We start from the raw sequence: 25,766 nt of genomic DNA on the forward strand, positions 1-25,766 counted from the left end.
ATGAGTTTGAGCCAACTCTGGGAGACAGTGAGGGACACAGAAGCCTGAAGTGCTGCTGTCCATGGGGTCACAAGGAGTCAGACATGAATTAGTGACTGAACAACAACAATGGAAATGAGAAACTGAAGAGCCAAGGAAATCTTGAGGAAGAAAAATGGACCTGGAGTAATCAGGCTGCTGACTTCAGAAAATACTACAAAGCAACAGTAATCAAAACAGTATGGTACTGACACAAAAACAGAAATACCGATCAACGGAGCAGTATTGAAAGACCAGAAATAAATCCACACACATATGGTCAATTAACCTACAACAAAGAAAACAAGACTGTGCAATGGAGAAGAGACTCTCTCTTAAATGGTGCTGGGAAAACTGGGCAGCTACATGTATAATAATGAAATTAGAATGTTTCTAAGACTATACACTGTGGTGTTGGAGAAGACTCTTGAGAGTCCCTTGGACTGCAAGGAGATCCAACCAGTCCATTCTGAAGGAGATCAACCCTGGGATTTCTTTGGAAGGAATGATGCTAAAGGTGAAACTCCAGTACTTTGGCCACCTCATGCGAAGAGTTGACTCATTGGAAAAGACTTTGATGCTGGGAGGGATTGGGGGCAGGAGGAGAAGGGGAGGACAGAGGATGAGATGGCTGGATGGCATCACTGACTTGATAAACATGACTCTGAGTGAACTCCAAGAGTTGGTGATGGACAGGGAGGCTTGGCGTGCTGCGATTCATGGGGTTGCAAAGAGTCGGACACGACTAAGTGACTGAACTGAACTGAAGACTATACACAAAAATAAACTCAAAATGAAGTAAAGATCTAAATGTAAGACCTGATACTATTATAAATCTTTTAGAGAAAAACAAATTCAGAACACTCCTTAACATAAATTATAGCAAAAATCTTTTTTTGGTCCACATCCTAGAATATTGGGAATAAAAACAAACTAATGTGACCTAATTAAACTCAAAAGCTTTTGCACAGCAAAGGAACCCATTTGAAAACATGAAAAGACAACCCACAGAAAGAGAGAAAATATTTGCAAAAAATGTGACTGACAAAGATTAATCTCCAAAATTTACTAACAGCTTGTGTAGCTCAATGTCAAAAAAACAAACAAGCCAATCAAAGACAGGCAGAAGACCCAAATAAAGATTTTTGCAAAGAAGACATTTAGGTGGCCTAGATGCACACGAAAAGGTGCTCCACATCACTGATCACTAGGAAAAGGCAAATCAAAGCTACAGTGAGACACCCCCTCACACTAGTCAGAATGGTTATCATCAAAATGTCTAGAAATAAATGCTAGAGAAGGTGTGGGGAAAAGGGAGCCCTCCTACACTGTTGGTGGGAATGTAGACTGGTACAGTCACTATGCAGAACAGTACAGAAGTTCCTTTAAATCTCAAAATGAAACTACCCACTTTTGCTTTATTTTTAAATTAATATTCAGCAATCCCACTTCTGGGCATATATTTGGAAAAAACCTTTGTTCAAAAGGATACATGCATACCTCCCCATGTTCACGGCAGCACTGTTTATAATAGCCAAGATACAGAAGCATCTAAATGTCCATTGACAGAGGAATAAAGAAGATTTAGTACATATATACAATGAAATATTACTCAGCCATTAAAAATGAAATAATGCCATTTGTAGCAAAATGGACAGACCTAGAGTTTACCATACTGTCAGAGTAAGTCAGACAGAGGACAGATATCATATGATATCACCTACATGTGGAATCTAAAAAAAAATATATATATATATACAAATGAACTCATTTAAACAGCTTCACAGACTTAGAAAACAAACTTATGGTTAACAAAGGGGAAAGATGGTGGGGGGGGGTGATAAATTGGGAGTTTGGGATTGACATATACATACTAATATATTTAAAATAGATAATTAACAAGGACCTACTGTATAACAATAACACAGGGTATTCTGCTCAATATTCTTTAATAACCTAAATGGGAAAAGAATTTGAAAAAGAATAGATACATGCCTATATAACTGAATCACTTTGCTCTACTCCTGAAACTAACACAAAATTGTTAGTCGACTATACCCCAATATAAAATTTAAAAAAATTTTTGCAAGAAAAAAATGCTCAGATTATTAACTACAGAATTTGATAGAATAAAGGAAGTGGAATAGGGATATTTTATCTCTTAATCTTGGGGTTCCCTTTTCATAGTACCTTTATTTGAGGGACATTTAGTATCTGTGGGGAAGCACAAAGTGCAATACATTCTGGGGCCAAAGAAACGCTTATCATAGTGACTAATGCTGCATGTTTTGAGCCAACTTTGAGGAATCCAAGGGAAGGTTTCTTGGAAGATTTTAGTGAAAATAAGGATCCAAACGCAAATGTATCAGCACTTTAAGACCCCTCATTTTTCACGTCACCCCCATGATTTTTATTTATATGTGTTATTACTTTTCCTAAAAGACTTTTAATTCAAAACCTCACCCAGGAGCCGTATTTACTTAAGAAGAACATGTCTATATTTTGCTTTCTTTACAATATAACTCTTTGCAAAAGCTGTCATGACAATATTGATATTTGAAAAATTTCACTTAAATTTTCCCAAATTTTAAACTATGTTTTCTTTTCTATTTTATTTTTGATTAGGGTCATTTCTGGAGGCCCAAAGGATTCAGATTTTGATTGGAAAATTTGTACAAATATGAGAGTCGGACTATAAAGAAGGCTGAGTGAAAAAGAACTGATGCTTTCTAATTGTGGTGCTGGAGAAGCCTCCTGAGCAGCAAGGAGATCAAACCAGTCAATCCTAATGGATATCAATCCTGAATCTTTTGGAAGGACTGAAGCTGAAGCTCCAATACTTTGGCCACCTGATGTGAAGAGCCAACTCATTGGAAAAGACCCTGATGCTGGGAAAGACTGAAAGGGAAAGAAAGGGGCAACAGAGGATGAGATGGTTAGATAGCATCACCAACTCAAGTACATGAATCTGAGCAAACCCTGGGAGATAGTGGAGGACAGAGGAGCCTGGTATGCTGTAGTCCATAGGGCTGCGAAGATCGGACACAACTTAATGAGTGAACAACAGCAAAGTGGGTCAGATGGCAGCTCTTGGGTACCGACTGTCTTAATTTATGGAAGGAGGGAAGGAATGCTTCTACACCTATGAGGATAATCCTGTGAGGGAAAGGGCTCAGTATTAGAAGGACTGAGTCACTGGCAAAATTTTTAGCTAGGAATGAGATGGCTATACTTACTGGAACAGATGAAGGGACCTGAGCCCCTGGGATAGATGTATAGGCACGAGTAACTCTGAATCCTCTCATCTCCCCACTGCATCTCCATTTCTGCAACAATTGCAAAGAAACTCTCTCTCCTCGGCATTCACTGCAGTAGTTCATTCTCCCCTCATCTGCCTGTTGCCCTGCCGCAGGCTGGGTGCATACACTGTGCTGAAGCACCAATATCTTGGAGGAAGGAACCGAGTCTCATGTATCTAGTGATCTCTCTCAGAGCTTACCACACAGCTCTGCACATCACAGCTGCTCCAAAAATGTATACTGAGTTCGTTCAAGAGAGTTTAAAGTAAAGAGAAAACCCACAAACATACTTGGTAACCACAGAGGGTCAGATGTGTGTAGGAGCTGGAAACAGTAGGTAGGTAGAGAAATGGAAGGAGAACGTGGGCTCTTATTGAGAAGTAGAGATTGATAAGGGTTGAGATAAGACTGGACTCTAAGTTTTAAAGAAGGAGGGAGGGATGGTGGGCTAAAAAAAAAAAGGACTGGACTGGGTCCAACTTAGAATGGCTGTAAATGGGCTGTTATATTTGTCTTGTTTGCCAAGAACAAAAGTAGACAGGCTTGTCTCTTCTTTTATGCATAGTACTTGAATCATGAAAGTGAAAGTGAAGTTGCTTAGTCGTCTCCGACTCTTTGCGACCCCATGGACTGACTGTAGCCTACCAGACTCCTCTGTCCATGGGATTTTCCAGACAAGAATACTGGAGTGGGTTACCATTTCCTTCTCCAGGGGATCTTCCCTACCCAGGGATTGAACCTGGGTCTCCTGCATTGTAGGCAGACACTTTACCATCTGGGCTACCAGGGAAGTCCCAACTTGAATCATAGTAGGTGCTTAATGAATCTTGCACTCAAATTCAATTGCCTTGACTTACTAGTGAGGTCATCATGACTGATGAACTGGCTCACATTAAGCGTACTTACTCAAGAATCAGTTAAGAAAGAGCAGACAAGATGGTGGAGTAGAAAGACCTCTTCCCATGGGCACATCAAGATCACAAAGCAGGACAGCCATCAGTGAAGAAGACTGCCACACCCCAGAAAAGATCTTCTATAGCTAAAACCATAAAGAAGAAACCACACTGAGACAGGCAGGAGGTCTCCCACAGGTGGGAGACCCTCACACTGCAGAATAATTATATTGCAGAGGTTCTCCCACAGGAGTGAGAGTTCTGAGCCCCACATTGGGTTCCCCAGCCCAGGGATCTAGCAGTGGGGAGACAAGCCCCCCAGGACATTTGTCTGTGAAGGCCAGGGGGGCTTAATTGCAGGAGCCCCACAGGACTGGGGGAAACAGAAACTTTTAAAGGCGCACACAAAATCTCACATGGACAAAAGCACTTGATAGGAGCCTGGGTGAGACCTACTTGCTGGTCTTGGAGGGTCTCCTGGAGAGGTAGTGGTTGGGGGTGGGTGGGGGGATGGCGTGGAAGTGGTTGCAGCTCAGCCTAGAGACATAAATTCTGGTGGCAGACATATTTGGGAACATTCAATAGTGTGAACAATCCTGGCAGCTGCCATTTTGGCTCATTAGTGCCAAGACCTGACCCACCCAAAAGCCTCAGGTTAGACAATTAACTGGGAGGGACCAGGCTGCCTAAAGGCTTCTGGAGCCCATAGCCATCTCTAGACATGCCTCTAGACACAGTCCTGACCACCAGAGAGTCAAGATCCAGCTCTACCCACCTGGGCAGGCACAGGACCCTCCCACCAGGAAGTCTCTAGACAAGCCTCACCCACTAGCGGAGCAGACAGCAGAAGCAAGAAAACTACGATCTCTTAGCCAGCAGGCTGAGTCTGCCAACAGAAGGCCAGACCCTACTCTAGGACTGGTGGGGCCCTGGTCCTGCCCACTAGAAGGCCAATGCAACCTTTAGGACATCCCAGATCCCATATTAAACTGTGCCAGGAATTTTACCCCTTCCCTCATCAGCAACCTGACACCAGCTCTGGGATACCTGGGCCTTGCAGCCAGACTCCAGGAACCAATTCTGCCTTCCATTGTTGTGTTGTTTTCTTGTTGTTCAACTGCAAAGTCATGTCTTTTTGCAACCTCATGGACTATAGCATACCATTAGTCTGACACTAACCCTGGGACCTGGCTTCTCTCACCAGTGGGTGGGCAATAGCCTCAAAGTCTTCAGGACCCTGACTCTACCCACTAGTGAGCCAGGCAGGGTCTGGCAACCAACCAGACTACGAACCAACCAAGTCTACCAGACTGCTTACATAGTTAGCCCATCACAACAGAAGGACCCACTCAGTCCTCTTGGGGAAATTCCTAGAGTGTATAGCTTGAGTGATGAGAGGAGAAAGCACTGCTGGGATGCACAGGATATCTCTTACAGAGGGCTACTTATCCAAGGTTGAGAAACATAACTAACCTACCACATACATAAAAATATAAATAACATCTTAAAAAAAGTGAAGCAGCAGCAGAACACATTCCAGATGTAGCAATAACATAAAACCCCAGAAGAATTAAGTGAAGTAGAGGTACATCATCTACCTGAGAAAGAGTTCATACTCATAATCATAAAGGTGATCAAAGAACTTGAGACGAGAGTGGATGCACAGAGTGAGAAGTTAGATGTTTTTAACTAAGAATTGGAAAATATAAAGGACAACCAAAAAAAGATGAAGACTACAATAACTGAAATGAAAAATATACTAGAAGGAATCCACAGTAGATGAAATGATACAGAGGATTGTATCAATGAGCTGGAAGACAGAGTAGTAGAAATCACTGCCACAGAAAAGAAAAAAAAAATGAAATGAGGACAGTTTTAAGAGACCTCTGGGACAATATCAAATGTACTAATATTTGCTTTATAGGGATCCCAAAAAGAAAGAAAGGGCCTGAGAAAATATTTGAAGAGACAGTAGCTGTAAACATCCCTAACCTGGGGAAGGAAACAATCACCGAAGTCCAGGAACCAGAGAGAGTTCCACGCAGGATTAATCCAAAGAGGAACACATCAAGATACACTGTAATTTAAAAAGTGACAAAAAATAAAGGGAGATTAAAAGCAACAAGGGAAAAGTAATAAATAACATATAGGGGAGCGCCTATAAAGCTATCAGCTGAATTTTCAGCAGAACTTTGCAGACCAGAAGGGAGTGGCACAATATATTTAAAGTGATGAAAGGGAAAAAACTACAGTCAAGAATACTCTACCCAGCAAGGCTCTTGTTCAAAACTGATTGAGAAATCAAAAGTTTTACAGACAAGCAAAAGCTGAAAGAGTTTAGCACCACCAAACCAGCCTCACAACATACTTTAAAGAAACTTCTCAAGGCAAAAAAGAAAAGATAGCAACTAGAAACAAGAAAGCTATGAAATGAAAAAGCGTACTGATAAAGGCAAACATACAGTAACATAAGAAGCCATCTAGACACAAAGCTAGTAGGCAGGTTAGAAGACAAAAGTAGTAAAATTATCTGTATCAGCAATAAGCAGTTAAAGGATACACAAACCAATTCAGATATAAAATAAAACAGTAAAAATGAACAGTGAGAGTATAAATGCAGGGTTTTGAAATGCACTTGAAATTAAGAGATCAGAAACTTAAAACAATCAAATATATATACAGACTGCTGTATGAAAACCTCATGGTAACCACAAACCAGATACTGATAATAGATATACACACAAAAAAGAAAAAGGAATACAACAGAAAAAGACATATATGATATTGCTTATATGTGGAATCTAAAAATATGATACAAATGAACTTGTTTATAAAACAGAAATAGACTCAGACACAGAAAACAAACTTATGGTTACCAAAGGGTAAGGGAGGAGTATAAATTAGGAGTATGGGATTAACAGACACACTACTATGTATAAAAAAGATAAAGAAGGTTTACTGTAAGGCACAGGGAACTATATTCCATATAATAACCTATAATGGAAAAGAATCTGAAAAAATATATATAGTAATATATATGTGTAACTGAAAACTAAGATCACGGCATCCGGTCCCATCACTTCATGGCAAATAGATGGGAAAACAGTGAAAACAGTGGCTGACTTTATTTTTCTGGGCTCCAAAATCACTGCAGATGGTGGTTGCAATCATAAAATTAAAAGACGCTCACTCCTGGGAAGGAAAGTTATGACAAACCTAGACAGCATATTAAGAAGCAGAGACATTACTTTGTCAACAAAGGTCCATCTAGTCAAGGCTATGGTTTTTCCAGTGGTCATGTATGGATGTGAGAGTTGGAGTATAAAGAAAGCTGAGCACTGAAGAATTGATGCTTTTGAACTGTAGTGTTGGAGAAGACTCTTGAGAGTCCCTTGGATTGCAAGGAGATCCAACCAGTCCATCCTAAAGGAGATCAGTCCTGGGTGTTCATTGGAAGGACTGATGTTGAAGCTGAAACACCAATACTTTGGCCACCTGATGCGAAGAGCTGACTCATTTGAAAAGACCCTGATGCTGGGAAAGATTGAGGGCAGGAGGAGAAGGGGATGACAGAGGATGAGATGGATGGATGGCATCACCGACTCAATGGACATGAGTTTGGGTGGACTCCGGGAATTGGTGATGGACAGGGAGGCCTGGCGTGCTGTGTTCATGGGGCCACAAAGAGTCAGACACAACTGAGTGACTGAACTGAACTGAACTGAACTGAACTGATGTGTAACTGTATCACTTTGGTCTATACCTGCAACTAACACAACACTTACTCCTTAGAAGAAAAGCTATGACAAACCTAGATAGCATATTAAAAAGCAGAGACATCACTTTGTTGACAAAGCTCTGCAGAGTCAAACCTATGGTTTTTTCCAGTAGTCATGTATGGATGTGAGAATTGGACCATAAAGAAAGCTGAGTGGTGAAGAATTGATGCTTTTGAACTATGATGTTGGAGAAGATTCTTGAGAGTCCTTTGGACTGCAAGGAGATCAAACCAGTCAATCCTAAAAGAAATCAACCCCGAATATTCATTGGAAGGACTAATGTTAAACTCCAATATTTTTGCCACCCAACGCGAAGAGCTGACTTACTAGAAAAGACCCTGAGGCTGGGAAAGATTGAAGGCAGGAGGAGAAGGGGATGACAGAGGATGAGATGGTTGGATGGCATCACCAATTCAATGGGCATGAGTTTGTGCAAACTCTGAGAAATAGTGAATGACAGGGAAGCCTGGTATGCTGCATTTCATGGGGTCGCAAAGAGTTGGACATGACTGAGAGGATGAAGAACAACAACACAACACTAAATTAACTATACTTCAATAGAAAGAACAAAAAAATATGACCCCCCAAAATCAGTTATAAGAACGGGTATTCATTTGGTACAGGAAAAAAAAAATGTTTCTGTCAGAAACACGATAATCTGGGAACATCTTTATGCATTTAAAATTATGGTACAAAAAAATAAAATAAAATTATGGTACAGAGAGTCTAAAATATTACATAGCACTTTATGGAGACAATGTCAAAAGTGAAAACCTGGTGTGACCACCCGTTTCCCGTGCCTAGGCTTAAGGGCTGATGGACATGAGCCAGGGGTAGAGGTGAGGTCCAGTTCTCCTCTGTCACAGTGCTTCCCAGCTTTGTCTCCACTTGAATACACACGGCGGATGGCTTTCACACAAGACACACGTGGCCAAGAGAGGCAGAAGCTAGGATCATGCCACATTCTCTATCATCTACTAGATCTCAACGCCTTTCCCTCCCACCCAAGAGAGAATAAATGCACTGATGTGAGTGCAGGCCACATAAGGAAGGGAGAAAAACTTGAATGTGCTGTAATTTATTAAAAGAAATTATTTGTAGCCTTCAGCTCATCACATATCGGTGACAAATCCTTGCAATATAGAGCTGATCAGGATTCATCAATACATCTCAAGACTGAATTTAAGAAGCACCCCTGTCTCTCAGCCAGTGAGCTCGTTTTAGGAAGAGGAAGGGCAGGTGAAGCTGAAGAATAACAGGAGAAAACAGCTAAGATTGAGACGCATCAGTGCCTAGAAGGGAGTTTGTTTTGAGAGGAGATGAGCTTAGGAAGCATAAAAATAAGGTATGTGGTAAAACGTGTGAAAGCCATAAAGAATTTATGAGCAAAGATAAGCACCTCCACCTGGGGCATAAGCTCTGGCTTCCTTACTTCAGGAAAAGCTTGCAAAGGGCAGAATCCTGTTCCTCTTAATTTCTGTAAAATACCACCTGTGCTATTATTAGTAGCCAAAACAGACAATTTAACTTCCAAGGTAGCCGTTATGAGTTTCCTTTTTTGGTAATAATTGACTGTGACCAGATTTGGGGTTCAAATGGGAGGAAGCAGATGATGTAAAGCTGCTGGTGCTAAGAGAGTTACTTGAAGCCTTTGGCAGCCACAGGACCTCTGGCACAGCCGTACTCCTCCCAAGCACATCATGCGCAGATTATTTAGTGGCTGAACTGATGTTGGTGCTTGCTCCTCTTGCTTTTCTACAAATATGGGAAAGCTAAAAAAAGATCAGCACAAACTAATATACCCGTAGGAGCCTGAGTTGCCCACGCTATGTGGACAGAGATGCCTTTAGTCTGTGTTTGGAATTCCTTCCATGTCAGGTTTCTAGTTACCAGGCCTTTATCCTTTGTCCAGGCATGAACGTGGTTGGCCACGATTAGCAAAGCCCTCTGCAATGTATGTTACATAGCTTTGATTTCTGCAGATTTTACAGAATCGTAAAATAGAAGCATCATTTGACAGCCTAAATCATAGAAATGATTGGGGGGGAAAATCCTATTTTCATCAGTCACATTTCCCTGGTGTTATGAAGAGAGGGCTCTTGCTTTTTCCTAAGAACTGGAGTAGGAACAGATTTATCAGCAGATGCTTTTGACCCTTGTTACCACCAAGGAAATGTTTGCAGACAATGAAAGAGGAATGATAATGACAGAGTGCTCAGAAGACATTTCTAAAATAGGTTAAGACAGGCATTATTTTGATCACCCACATTTGATTCCTTCTTTCATGCTTCTCAACAATGACCACAAGCACAACAATTTAGTTGTTAACAAACTGCATGCATGCTGAGGATGGGCTCCTACCCTTTGGCAGATGGTATCTGGAAAATGCCCCTTAAGAATGTTTCATGCCTCATTATCAGATGGTGGGAGGTATTCTCTCAAAATGGTCCTACTAAAATAATTTCCTTTGTGAGGGGGTATGCATTTCTGAAAATGGGTGCTGAAGACAGAAAGGGCAGCATGAGAGCATTCAGAGAGAAGGAATGTTGTGGGAAACCAAAACTGCTGTGAGTGGCTGCAGAAAGGTCATGAAGACCATCTGAGCGATACCTGCATATAATTACCAATGGTCTTTTTAACCACGGGAGAGGTTTATTTAAAGAGCATGGCAACCAAAAGAAACAAACCATCATAATTTGTTAGGTCTCTAAAATCATCCCTCCCTCTCTTTGTATTGTAACAGTAGTCCGGTAATTTCAATAGCTAAACACAAAGGATTTCATCTGATTGCCATGCAAGAGATAACAGTTCAATTTCAAGGTCAGACTTGGAGGGCCAAGAGGTTAGAGAGTGTAGGGTCCTGAATTCTAATGAGATTGCGCCTGCCCCTTAGGAGAAATGCTACACAGTTGCTTGTCCAAGGTTACTGCCTGGAGATAGGACATTCTAGGTGAAAAACATACTGTTCATGAAAGCTGCTTTTCCCCAATCAACTTATATTAATTTATTTTTAGAGTAATACATACACTTTTTGTATAAGATATTCATGTATCTTATCCAAAAATATTCCTATATTCATATTGCAGCCACATATTTACCTACCTCCATTCCTCTGCTATTAATTTCTAAAGCCTGGGCAATAGGAGGATTTTTATGTCAACTATCCATGGTCTTAGATCATCAGAATTCTTCTCTATGGTCAAGAACCACAGGGAAGGAATGCTTCCACCTTCATGTGTGTATATCAGGAACGGCATCCATACCATGATTTCATTAAGACCCGAGTGAATCCTGCCACTGCAATTCTCTGAAATTCAGAAGCAGAAATATAAATGCTAGGAAGAGTCCTACTCCTGTGCTTGATGGACTTGGGAGCAAGTTTTGAAAGCTGGATTTAGAATTGCAAAGATTTGAAGCCTGTTGAACACAGAGGCTCCTATTCTGAGTGCTTACAGCAGGGGAGGCTCCATTTTAAGCATTTTCTCCATTTCAACATGTTTAGTCATTGGAAAAGACCCTGATGCTGGGAAAGACTGAAGGCAAAAGGAGAAGAAGGCAGCAAGGGGATGAGATGGCTAGATACCATCACCGATTCCATGGACGTGAACTTGGGCAAACTCCGGGAGACAGTGAGGAACAGGGAGGCCTGTGTGCTATAGACCTTGGGGTCGCAAAGAGTTGGACATGACTTAGCAATTGAACAACAACAACAAAGTCACCACAACAGCACCACAAAATAGGCACTGTTATAATCCCTGGTTTGCAGACTATGGAAGAACAGGGAGGTTAAGTAACTTGACCAAGGTCATACAGGAAGTAGCAGGGCCTAAATTCAAGCCCAGGCAGACTGACCCGGAGGTCACAGCATGCTTGACCACTCAGCTAGAGTGTTCAGCCTCTCATCTCTTTTGCTTCTCAGCTGCTCCCCATGTGCCTGTTGGCAGCAGGTGAGAGAAAGCAGAGGCATTCTTCCGATGCTGGCTTGTGAACAGTGGGTGAGTGGAAAGCAGTTCATCTGGGGAGGTTTAAGGAATGGGGTTTTTGTTTGGTAGGGATTAGAGCAGGGGAGTGATGTGAATTCCCTGTGGGACAGCTTCCCTTGGAGTTTCCGTAGGCATCTCACACCTTACAGGTACAAAATTAAACAATGGGCTCTCTGAAGCCTGCTGCTCATTGAGCGTCCGTTTAGAGAATGACAAGTCAGCCATGCCAGAAACCTAGATCCTCTTGTCATCCCTACTCCAGCCAGACACTGGATTATAGAAAATGCTCTCTTAAATATTCAAGTCCATCCTCACGGCTATGGTTTTGCTTTAGGCTCAAGCCCCATTTCAACGAGACTAGCAATAGTATATCAGGGATAACAACAGGCAGGCAAAGTTGTGGGCCAACTTCACAACAGACAAATCTAACAGCACAGAGGCCAGCATGTGTGAACCTGAAGGACCCTGAATTCTGTAACCATCAAGCCAGTTGCCACTAATGTCGAAGTAATTTTGAGCACATCATACTTATTCTCAAATGAAAACATGGCATAATTTGGGAAGACAGCAAGCTTAGTTCTCTTTTGGAGACTCTATGAGCATTTACATTTTGGGAGTCTCAAAATTTAATCCTGACATTTTAATTGGCATAAGAGTTTTTGTTGCTTATGTCTAAACATGAGATTGGCCAAATGCCCTTTAAAAAAAAATATCAGGTAATCTTTTGTCTCAAATTTATAAGACAAAATGATGTTCATAGGTCATAGTTCATAAACCTCAGTGTTCACTTTCTGCCTTAGGAAGTGAGCATGTTATTTCTAGTATTTATAAGGGCCAGGGACCACTGAGTAAATGAGGCACACGAAGTTCACTTTTGGGTAGGAAGGATCTGACATCAGCAAGTCCAAACACTGACTTGATCTCATCCTCTCAACAGTGACATGGGCTCCTTGGTCTCACCCTACATTGGAGGGGGCACATTGCAGGAAGTACAGCCTGGCTCCAGAGCTCCACTGGGGGGTGGGAACTAGGTTTTTGATAACTGATTCATTCACAGTTCTGCTTGGGTGTATTTTGAAGATTTATATTTCAACAGTCTCCCTCATGCTGAGCACCAAGGCTTGAGACAGCCCCTTTTCTAATTTCCACTAGATAGTATATGGAAGGACTCTGGCCTCTCTGCATAGATTCTGATGTGGAATTGAGGCACCTCATGGTACTTCTCACCCATGTGGAGGGTAACCCTGGGCCTTTACCTGCTGTCCGCACTAAGCAGTTTCCAAAGTCCAGGCTGGACCTGGTGGGCACACACCAGGCTCAGCCGTTGGCCCCACTCAGCCCTCCCATCCTGATTCCAGCTCATTATTTGGCAGAGTGCTTTGGAGATAGCATCAGCATGACAGATTCTACATAATATCACATTCTACTCAGCTTTCATTTTTGCAGATGAATTGGATTTACAGCACAAAGGTTACTGAACTGTATTGTGGAAATGATTTTTGAGAAATAATAAAAGTTATTAAGAGAGTCTCAGGTGCTGATGACTAGCTCTGAGCTCCCCCATCCCACCTTGGTCCCTTCATCCTCCGGCTGTTCATTACATGGCTGGTAAAGACTGGTTATTAATGTCATTACAAGCCTTTTACTTTCAAATCCCCACTTATTGAAATTAGAGAATTCTTTGTCATTTCTCTTTCTGCTATAATGCAGCCTGACTGTCAGCCCTGTTCCTTCGAGTTCCATCCTTGCCTTTGATGCTGGTAAAATGGAGCAGCTAGCAAATCTAGGCTTATAATAGCCCATACCAACAGGGGCTATGAAATTACTCTGCTCTCATCATTACTTCTTTTTCTTTCTTTTTGTCTCCAGTGTTTTTGTACAGTTCCTGTCCTGAGCCTTTCCATAACCCTCTTCTCAGGCCTCTACTTCCACTCCCTTTAGCAAACTAATATGTGGATCCAGAGCCATTGATGACTGCTTTTAAAAAAGACACAGCAAGACAAGCTTTCATTGTGAGTGAGCTTCTTCAGATGTTATTTCATCCTACATTTGTTCTCTAACTCCCTCATTTATTGATTTATTCCTTGAACAATTCAAAGAAAACTGTAAATCCGCCTTCTCTTCTATTTCTTTGAGTGCTCCTTGCTTTCAGCCTTATTTGGTGCTGGTAGTTGTACCCGATGAAACGATGTCCCCCTGTTTTAAGCACATGCATTCTGCTATCAGCAAGGCGGCAACCTCGATTCTTAAAATCAGTCACGAAGCTGAAGCTTTAATAATTTAAATAAAGCTTATCGTAGAAAAGCAAATATTTACAAGTGTGAGTCATCTAATTTAAAGAAATTAATTAAAAGTAAATGCTGAAGTGATTTAAAAGTAAAGAGCCATTACCAAATAAAATGTTATTTACCATTTACCTCATGCCAACTCATTCTTAAACGTCAGGAGAGAAATGGGATGCTAGGCTCTCCCTCTGCTTTTGGGGCTTTTGAGCTTCCAAGTTTGCCAACTTGTTCTGGAAGTAGATTTCATTTGTCTGTGAGGGTGGAAGGTACTCTCAGGGATTTCGGTGCGGAGGGATTTCAGTGCTGAGGGATTTCAGCAACTCTGTGTTGTGGGGAGGGCCTGGGATGTGGAAGAAGAAGACTGGACTTGGTGGAGTAAGGTACCTTGTAGAAATAAGATCCAGGGGACTTAACTTTCTCTGAGCCTCAGTGATTGCATATGTAAAATGGAGACATCATGACTACCTTCCTATCCTTGAATGGTTGTGATGGAATCAAAAGAAGAAAGAAGAAACAAACAATCATAGAGGGGTCCTTAATACTTGTTGAATTTGAAGTCACAATCAATTTAATATTTTTTTTCAACTAATTGGTAACATTTGAACATTGAGGGCTTTCACATAAAAACTCAGCTTTCCTATTTTCTTTGGAGTGGGGCGTGGGGTTCCCAGGTAGCACTAGACATAGAGAACCCACCTGCCAATGCAGGAGACTTAAGACACGTGAGTTCGACACCTGGGTGAGGAAGATGCCCTGGAGGAGGAAGGGCTGGCAATCCACTCCAGCATTCTTGCCTGGAAAATTCCATGGACAGAGGAGACGGGTGGGCTACAATTCATGGGGTTGCAAAGATTCAGACATGACTGAAGCAATTTGGTATGCATGCACGCCTTCTTTCAAGACAGCAATCAGCCAGAGCTACCCGCTAGGGGCAGGGACAAAGTCCTCCTTTGGCTCTATTCCTTCTGCTTATCTTCTTGACAGCCACCTGCCCCATAGCAGGGAACTAGGTTGTTTAGGTCTCCAGCCCCTGTCCCACAGGAATAAGTCTCACGAGCACATTCAGTCTGCATCCTCCATATACCATGTTCATGCTCAGTCGTGGCCAACTCTGTGAGACCCTGTAGACTGGCGTGCACAAGTCTCCTCTGTTCACTTATAGGTGTATGCTATCTCCCTGGGGAAAAATGCCCTGGGAAGCTGACTAAAATTTCTATCACCGTACCTGGTCCACCTTTCAATCTTTAAATTCCCCATCAGTACCTCTGCCAGAGAGAGCTGCAGTATGGAGAAGGGATCAAGACATGGACGGCAGAGACTGGGTCATACACTGGGTTGGAGGGTTCCCATAAGTCATGTCACTTTCTCAGCCTTATTTTCAACTCTGTAAAATGAATAGCTGGCCCCCAATGAATGAGTCAAGGGAGGTTACAGTTTCATGACCCCACCAGGAAACCACTCAGGCTCCAGTCCAAACTGACCTTGGGTCACACTGCTGCATTTCAGCTTGTCTTCTGCAAAGGTGACCCTGGCTGGACTTCACTTATCTGTGCCTTGGTTTCTCCATCTGTAAAGTAATATGTGCTTTTCTTCTCACAAGAGAGAATGTAATGATATGAGTGAAAGCATTACTGGAAGAAAGTTGGGGTAAAAAGAATCCAAGATCTGATACTATTCTTGTATCTCAAAGGTTACAATTATGAAGGGAAACTTAGCTAATGGGATTTCTAGATCTGATATTACACTCCCCATTGAGAGGCAGGATGCATAAACTGTTTTGGCCAATAAGCTGAGATTGTGCAAGCTTCATCCCAGCCCTGGGCAGCATAATATGACCTCAGTTTACAAGTAGGTATGTCCCATTTCAGAAAAAATTGCACTCAGATTTACATCTCTGCCCTGTGCATTTTATGAGGAATGTATGTAGTTAACCATTATCAGGTGATTAAGTGATTTGATGAGGTGTGAACTAGCCCTTTAATTGTTTTATTTACAACACACTTATCCTTCTCTAAAATCCCATTGGGGAATTTTCTACTTAGTTGATTAATTTAAGTGAGGTTTAGTGAACTATAGTTTGGTAAAACCAGAAGCTGAAAAATACCCATTGGAGTTTGGGCAATTTTACAGGCATTTGTAAATGTGGATGGAACATGTTCAAATGAGGTTAAAAAAAGTATCATCAACAGCAACAATAAATGGATTAAAATGTTAATTACCTTCATTACCACCATTAAAAAATAATAACAAAATCAAGATGGGGAAAAATAACTAAATTTAATCTATGTCTTCTCTGGGTGCTTTTTCTGGTGGAAAGAAATGGCTTTAGGGGAACGTTACATTTGTCAGGGAAAAGCAATCCGAGTTGCTTTTAGAAGCCAAATGTTTACTTAAAAAATAATCCTCTTTACTCTGTAGTTCTAAATCTGGATGGACAAAACTGATGCTAACCTAGCCCAGAGGGCTATCTTACTCCTTGGTTGGTGATATGCTAAATGAACACCCAATTGCTTCCAAAAGGTATGAGGCTCCAACTCTATCCCTGAGGACCTTACGACCTATTTGGGGAGAAGAAAGAAGTGAAAGACAAGACAGGGCACATATGTTTAATGCTTAGTAAGTGCCAGGGGACACTTGCCATAGCTAAGGGTTCTGATGAGGGGGTGAGCTAAGGGGACCCTGAAGGAAGAGTTGGATGTGGGCAAGCAGAGAGAAGGGGACAGTGAGAGAAGACGACCCTATAAATGAGGCAGGTGAAAAACTGCAGGACACGAGGTACAAAAGCTCAGAGGCCAAGAAAGTCTTCTTGTTTTAAGTGTCAAAACTTCGTCCCAGATACCATTTCTTCTTGCTCCCCTATTTCTGAAATGGATGCCCTTTTTAAGAACTTGTAGAGAAATATCAGTAATATTAGAAAATTAAGTCATGCCTGGTTTACATTTATATAAGGTCATGGAAAATCTTTAATATAATGCAGACTTTACACTTGCATAGGACAAGTTCTGGCCTCTACAGAATTGCTAACCACTCTATTTAATTACTTGTTTTCTTATTTGTCCCCCAATAAACTATGAACTTTGTAATAATAAGGACTATTTCTGAGGTCACTGTTGACTCCCTGTGCCTGGCACATGGTAGGACTCAATACAATATTTATTAAATGAATGCTATCTGGAGACTCCTAGTGTGGAAGAAAGGGCCCTCTATTCTTCAAATTGAGTGGGACTAATACTTGCCGACTGAAAAGAAAGAAATATGCTCTGAGTTTCAGCCTCGGCCCTTTCTCCCCTGCAACTGGCATCCTGCTTGTTGCCTAGTGACCACGCTCCCATCACAGACACTGGCTCTGGTAAATGAGCTTCTGTTGTGATGGTCGGCTCAGCTGCTCCATGGTAAACAAGAGTATTGGGCTTGGAGTCAAAACTCCTGGATTCAAGTTCCAGCTCTGCCACTGGCTTGGAGTGAGCAATTTCCATTTTTATATTCTTCACTTAAAAGTGGGGATTATAATGCCAAGCTCATGGGGTTGTAGATCAAATTAGATAGATCAAATTAGAGATGGACGGAAAAGTGCAACGGAAAACATCCTACTCAGTTACAAGGTATTATTAGTATTACCCCTCCACTTTATCCTGGTTTGAGATTCTGCTCTACCCATTAAAGTCTTATGGGGGATGAGGTCCTACTCCTGAAATCTTAATGTCCAAGGCTGTGTGCCTTCATTTGCTGATGTTAACAGAACCTTTGCCTTTGTCTTTTTATGATTCCTTCTCTGTCTGTGTGCCTCTCTGTCTGTTGGGATAATGGATTTTTATCCAAACCAGATGGACTTCCTTGCCTCTGACAGCCTCCATCACCAGGCCTCCTCTCTTACCTCGGTCTACTGGGGCCCTCCTGATCCCTTCTTCTACCTCCAGGGGTGCCTGTGTTCAGGTCTCAGCCAATTTTGAGCTGAGCCATCGTGACCATCAACATAGACCCTGCTATGAGCACCAAGGGATGAAACAGCAGAGGAGTTAGCAGAACTAACTTCCCCGGTGGCTCAGAGAGTAAAGAATCCGCCTGCAATGCAGGATATGGTCTCTGGGTCAGGAAGATCCCCTGGAGAAAGGAATGGCAACCCACTCCAGTATCTGTGCCTGGAGAATTTCATGGACAGTAGAGCCTGGCAGGCTACAGTCCATGGGGTCGCAGAGTGGGACACAACTGAGGGACTAACACTTAGCAGAAATAGGGCTGGGTTCCCACTTAACGGATGTATGACTTTAGGAATGTTCTTATTCTCCATACATAGTCTCAATTTTCTCATCTGTAAGATTGGAATAGTAATGGTTACCTTCCTACCTGGGTAGTTAGGAGGGTTCAGCTAGAATGCCTGTAAAGCAGTTAGCACAGTGTCTGGGCATGATAAGTGATGGATACAGATCTGCTTTTTAAACTGCTATTATTTTTTAGGGCTTCCCTGGTGGCTCAGTGGTAAAGAATCCATCTGCCAATGCAAGAGACATGGGTTCGATCCCTGATCCAGGAAGATCCCACATGCCAAGGAGCAACTACGCCCATGTACCACAACTACTAAGCCCATGTTCTAGAGCCCAGGAGCCGCAACTACTGAGCCCATGTGCTGCAACTGCTGAAACTCAGGCATCTAGAGCCTGCGTTCTGCAGCAAGGGAGCCACCACAGTGAGAAGCTTGTGCACCGCAACCAGAGAAAAGCCTGAGCAGCGATGAAGACCCAGCACAGCCAACAGAGATAAATAAGTAAAAATTTTAAATTGGTATTATTTTTCTCCATGTTCCAACTTTTTATTGTTTATTCCTGATTCCTTACATGCTTTTCTGTCTTCCAAATATTCAAATATGTCCAGAGACCTTTTTCTTCTCTAAAAATCTGCTTCCTTCAGATGGAAATGAGTTAAGTTATCACCACTTTCCCAAAATTTATGGGCTATGTTCATAAAAAATTTACACAAAATACACTAAGACGTACATTCTCTCTAAACAGTTGTTCTTTTTTTTTGTGTGTAGTCCTGGCAACAGTCTTGACGTTTAATTGCCACTTATTAGTGTGTCCATATTGATGCCACCTCTTGGAGAATTGCTGGAAAACTTGGACTCAGGATTATGTTCTCAGAGACAAACATAGTTGCATGGGCGGCTATAAAGTAAGTTATAGATGCATGCATTGAACTCAAAGGAATTTGAGAAGCAGCCAAAAGACCATCAAAGAGTCATCATATCCCCCATATCTCTTGTCTTTTTCTTTTTTATCAGACTATTTGGATGGATGAAACATTGGATAATATTTACTAGAGGAAGTATTCTTGAAGCCTGTAAGTCAGATGACAATCGGACTCAGAAACAGAAAACAGTTTGGCGCACTGGTCTTATAATTTTTTAGGGGTTTAGCATTCATTCTAGTTTTTATAGGTGTGTGACAAGAGCTTTTACTTTTTTCTTTCATCATTGATTCTAGCTTTCCTTCTACCTTTGTCATCAGTGTTGGGACAGTGGAAGGCTGCTCTCTTTTCCTATCTAGCATCTGTCCCATCCTACTCTGGTGACAATATTCTGTCCTCCTGGGAATCATCCCATGGTCCTTTCTCTCTCCCCGTGGTTCAGGTGGAGTGAGTCTACCCAGGACTCCAGATCTGCCCATCAGAGCACTCCACCCCCGGACACGGTGATTGCTTATGGTTAAGAAGGTAACTCAATCACGGCAAACTGAGACAATTCTAGGACTTTTCTTGAACATATTGAAATGAGACAATCACACTTTTGCTGGAGTGACTCAGATGATAAGAAATAAGCCTCGTGATATGGGCAACTGTTTCCACCCCAGGGTGGAAGACTGTGCCTAAAAACAGAGCCAACCCAGAAAAAGGTAGAGTCGAGAGATGGGGGGAAAGGAAGCCAATTCCTGATGGCATCCTCTGAGTGCCTGGATAGCTGCACCTAAAGATAAATCTACCTTTGGACTCCTTTTCAGTTATATTTGCCAGGAGATTTTCATTCTGTATCGGATACAGAAAAATCTGTGAGTGATACAGGGGGAGACTAATACTGCTTACCTTTTGTTAGGAGGGCACCTAATGAGATGAACACCTGTCTACAGGATACCATACTTAGAAAGGGCAGATGGCCATTCACTTTAGTAACTACCTGAGAGAGAAAAGCTTTGTTGTTGCCTCACCTTGGCACCGTTCCCTACATTGCCAGGGTGGAGAAGGTGAAAAGCAAGAGGCCTAGAATATTTCCCTCATTAAACTGTGATGAGAAAGGATGTCCGGTGGGGAGAGAGAAGAGACACGGAGTATGGGAGAATGCCTGGTGGATTTCTGGTCCTTGACAAACTTCCTTTAGGCTTAGATGCCTGTGCCTGTAACTAACTTCCATAACTAGACATGCAGTTATGTTAGTTTATTTCTCAGGAAGTGAATAATCTCAAACTCTTGTCCTCTAGCAAGTGTCCAATAGGGGACAATGGGGGTATGCAAATAATTAGCCATTGGTTGTATAAAATGTAAACCACGCCAGGGAAATCCTGTCTGCTCCGACCCAAGGGTGTAAATAAAAAGCAAGATACCAAAATGACTTTCCCAAGGTACCCATGTCTTCCAGCCTCCTCTTCCTTCCCGCCACAGAAACAGTCTATCCTCACCTCTCTCAGAGTCTCTGTCCACATAAACCACCGGAGATGAGACTGGCTCTGGAGTTGCTTTGGGAAAAGAGGTCTGGAGAGCCTGCCTTTCCTGAAATTGTCACCTCATCCTATGGAATACTGACTTTGCATGATGTTTATTTGAATGGCAAATAGATGATACTATTGCCTAAGAACATGGAAATTTGTTTCTCAGGAGCAGCACAAGGCAGCCAGCCTTGCTTGGGCCTTCTCCCGTGCTTTTGAAAGTGTGGTAAGTATAACTCAGAGCACCCAAGGGATGCGTCTCTGAGAGATGGAATTTGCTGGGGACCAGCAACAGCCACAGCATCAAAGACTTTCTAAGAAGGGCCCATGATGTGACCTGGGAGTCCAGGTAACAAAGAACAACTTTTTCCTTCCTTTCTTTCCCTCTTTCCTTTTTCAAATTTATTGAGGCTTAATTTATGTAAAAGAGATGTGTCCATGAGGTTTTATAAGTGTGTACATCTGAACCACCATTAGAATCAAGGCTAAGGGTGACTTTTTATTTTACTGGGTTTAGCTGCTTCTTTTTCTTTACCAGCTCTTAAACTGAGCATTCCACCACTCCACAGAAGACACAAAGAAAATCCTACACTTGAAAATTCATTATTTGCCTGGAAAAACTCCAATCACTCATGTTTTATAAAAATTGCTGAATGTATTAAAAAAAATCAAGGTCTGGATGGATAACAAAAGTGAGAAATTTGAGTTCTGAAAAGAATTCTCTGGGATGGATTTACAAACTATTCAAAATTAAAACTCGGGAAAACATGCCATGTCATCTCAATCACAACGATTTTTTGCTTTATGCATTTCTGTTAGCAGAAAACTTTTTTTTTTTAGTGGCAAAATACAACTTACTGAAAAATAATTTGCTTTCAAAGAAAGATTTTTAGAACCTAATTAGGAAGTCCAGAAAACTTAATACAAATAGAATTTCCACGTGAACGCAAGATGATTGAAAATAAAGACCTGTCCTTCCTGACATCTTCCCAGTGAAATTTCTGGAATTTTTTTCCCTTAGTTGCAAATTCCTTCCTGTGTTTTTGCCTCTCTTTTTCTGGCTTACAACTTAGATGAATGCCTGCTGTGTTAGGTACTTTTCAGGGCTGACATTACAGTGGTGGTAAGGCAACTCTGTCCTTAAGGAATCTATGGCCTTTGATTTTTTTCTTTTTTTTGAAAATTTATTGATTTTAATTGGAGGCTAATTGCTTTACAATATTGTATTGGTTTTGCCATACATTGACATGAATCCGCCACGGGTATACACATGTTCCCCATCCTGAACGCCTCTCCCTCCTCTCTCCCCGTACCATCCCTCTGGGTCATCCCAGTGCACCAGCCCCAAGCATCTAGTATCATGCATCGAACCTGGACTGGCGATTCGTTTCACATATGATAATATACATGTTTCAATGCCATTCTCTCAAATCATCCCACCCTCGCCCTCTTCCACAGAGTCCAAAAGACTGTTCTATACATCTGTGTCTCTTTTGCTGTCTCACATACAGGGTTATCATTACCATCTTTCTAAATTCCATATATATGCGTTATTATACAGTATTGGTGTTTTTCTTTCTGGCTTACTTCACTCTATCTCATAAACCCTCTCCCATTCTCATTGTGAGTCTGTTGCTCTTTGCAAAGCATGGCTGTAAATGGGAAACTGGGAAAAGAGAGGGGAGCAGAAAAAGGAAAAAGAAAAGTAGCCTAGTAGCTTTTCTCACTGATGAAGACCAGCAATTCTACTTATTCTCCCACTATTTGTCATGACTGAGGTTCATGGCAGAAAAAGATTCTAAAAATCCAAATCAATGAAAAGCAAAAAATCATTGAGAACAATCTAGCACCTGTGTGTCTGCCTGAAACACAGAGCTCTCCCTCATCAACTCTGTCTATATTAGGAAAGGAGAAAGCCACAGAGAGAAATTAAAGTCCATGCCAACACAATGAGATACCAGAGACTTCCAATAATTATTGAATTTCTTACATGTCAGACATTTGGAGAAGAGAATAAACTGCTTCTGATGGCCGTGGCATTGTTATTCAGAGCACTGGCACAGTGGGTTATTAAATATAGTGTGATAGTCCACCACCAAATCTAAATCTGATAGATTCCATTACTGATTGTGAATCCTTTTCAATTAAGTAGCTTCTTTATGAAAAGATGAGAAGTAAAACCAAATCTATACTACAAATACAATTGTGGTTTATAAGGAAATGAAAACAATTCATAAGAATGGATGTTTACTTCTTGAGATCAAAGGATGGAAGTGGATGTGTTGGCATAGAAGCCCACTGCTCTTGGCTTAGAAGAATGGCTCAAGAAATTTACAGTGTACACTGTTATCAGAAATTTGAAACAGACAAAGGGCATAGCTTTACAATAGCCACCATGTATTTGATTCTTTCTTAGGATTTCCATCTCTCTGCTTATATTTCCCATCTGTTCTTATGTGCTGTCTACTGTATGCATTAGAGCCCTTAGCATGTGAATCACATTTATTTTAAGTTTCTGGTATGATAATTTCAACATCCCTGTCTGATCTGGTTCTGATGCTTGCTCTGTCTCTTCAAATTGTTTTTGTTTCTTTTTTTTTTTGCCTTTTAGTATGCTTTCAGTTTTTTCTTGATAGCTGATGTGGTGTAGCGGGTTAAAACTACTAGGCCTTTATGATGTGGTGGTGAGTTGTAGGGGAAGAGGAAGCATTCCATAGTCCTGTGATCAGGTCTCAGTCTTTGAGTGAGCCTATGCCTCTGGGCTGTGGACTTCACCAGTGTTTCTCAGTTTTTTTGTCCTCCTTAGGTGGGACAGGCTGGCCAGTGGGTAGGAACTGGGTATTTCCTTGCCCCCAGGTCAGATATGCTCTGTTACCTAGTTCTCCCTGAAGGCAGGCCTTGTTAAGAACAAAGTATTTCAGGATGGCTCCTTTCCTGCTCCCCTTGCTAGAAATGCAAGGGCATTTTTCTTCCATATCGACTCTGGGAATCTGGTGGAGCTCCTGGAGGTCAATCTCACAGTTAGCCACCACCCCCGACCCCACTCCCACCCCCATGACAGGGTCCCCTTGAGGTTTATAACTTTCAGTTGTCCCCCTGGACCTCCAGCAGTTCATCACTCACAAGTCAGGGTTTCCAACGCCGGTGCCGCTTCCTGTAGCCGCGCCACTCTTGACTCTGCTCCAGTGAGCCAGGACTCCCTGTTTCTGCCTGTCTGTCTCTCCAGTCTCTGGGCAGTGGTTGGCCCTGTGTCCTCACCTCTCTAACAAATCCAAGAAGCGTTGCTGATTTTTCAGTCTGTTTAGCTCCTTACTTGTGAGGACAATGTGATGACTTCCAAGCTTCTTACATTCAGAACCAGAAACTGGAAGTGCATTCCATCATGCACTTGGTAGCAAAGTTTACAACTTGTGAAAACTTTTTTCTTTCTTTTAAATTCATGATAAGAAAGCACAGGGATACCTAGCCAAGACTGAGAACTTGTAAATCCCATTTTACAACAGAAAACTATCTAATTATTCCCTTCCTCTATTGCTAAATTTTCTCCAATAACTGAGCAGCAAATAAAGGGCAGTGCGTCAAGTGGAGAAAATTTTTGACTTAAAATTTGTAACACCGTGAAATGAAAATCATTTTTATCTTTACAACAAACTCTTAAAAAATTAAAATTTTTCATGTATATCTCAAGGCTACATATAAAGAAGGTTAATAATAGGAAACAGAACATTTTCTACTGTGCCTTTAAAATAAAGAAGAATCATATGGAATGAACTATCTGAGATGAAGAAAATTCTTCAGTAATCTCTTACCAACCCTCTTTGGATATTATGCAACAAGAGAGAAAATCATAATGGAATAATAGGCTTCCACATAAAAGAATTATGGTAAGTTGACATTAGGTTGAGCTGCAGTCCAGTCAATGAAAGAAGTTCTGAGCTGAGCCTGTCAGTTTCTAAAGAGGCCCATCGGGGTGTGTTTTTAGGCTGTCTTCCTCATATTCAGCCTGCAGTAAATAACTTGAACTGAGAATTGGCTTTTTATGGAGATTTATTACAATAGCATTGCCATTCAAGAACAGGCAGCTATCATCATAAATAAAGAGCAGATACAAAGGGATGTGACGATCCAAGACACAAAGAGAATTTGTCAAGGTGAGTAAATCATGAACTCATATTGCAAATAAATGCACACCACGAGAGCAATCTCTCATTAAGTCTTTTTCTGCCCTGGAAAAACCAAGTCAAGCATTGGAATTCCTACCCTGTCCAAGGAACCCTTGATCTTTCTATAACTCAGAATTCAATGCCTGATCTCTCCATTTTAGGGTGAACATAGGCTACTCTGATGGAGAAAAGGTGTGGATTTCTTTGAACACTGAATCTGCTGTGGCCTGAGGGTTGACACTTATGATCAACAGTGCTGATTAAGCTTCCTTCTTTGAGAGACCACAGAGCTACTGAAATCTACTACAAAGCCCTCCTGAAATACGAGGGGAGGAAACAAGCAGACTCCTTATTCCCGTACTTGCCCTAAAAGTTGAAGAGGCTGGGCCTCCGTGTCTCCCCACATTTCCCCTGGACATTGAAATCTGTGTAAGTGAACGTGTGTCCATGTCCAGCTTTGTTGTTTCAGCTGCTGTGAGAGCTGCGGGTATCAATTACTCCCTGCCTGGAGATGCTGACCTGCACAACAGCTCCAGGCTTCGAGGCTGGCCTCCCCCTTCTCTAACTGCCCCACGTTTCAATAAATGCCTGCCTGTTGGAGTCTTCCTGAGGTAACCACTCTGGCTTTCCCAGCCCCACCAGATGATTCATTAGGTT

General features: G+C 41.8%; 1 protein-coding gene and 1 non-coding gene across 3 annotated transcripts in view; both read right to left on the bottom strand.

The window, feature by feature from the left end:
• PARD3B (par-3 family cell polarity regulator beta) overlaps window positions 1-25,766 on the bottom strand; it is a 1,152,049-nt gene that overhangs the window by 12,327 nt on the left and 1,113,956 nt on the right. The window lies entirely within an intron of this gene.
• On the bottom strand, window positions 4,036-4,107 carry TRNAC-ACA. The gene has a single exon. It is a non-coding gene; the product is annotated as a tRNA-Cys (tRNA).

This window comes from Oryx dammah, unplaced genomic scaffold (genome assembly GCF_014754425.2).
Source record: "Oryx dammah isolate SB20612 unplaced genomic scaffold, SCBI_Odam_1.1 HiC_scaffold_27, whole genome shotgun sequence".
Classification (NCBI taxonomy): domain Eukaryota; kingdom Metazoa; phylum Chordata; class Mammalia; order Artiodactyla; family Bovidae; genus Oryx; species Oryx dammah.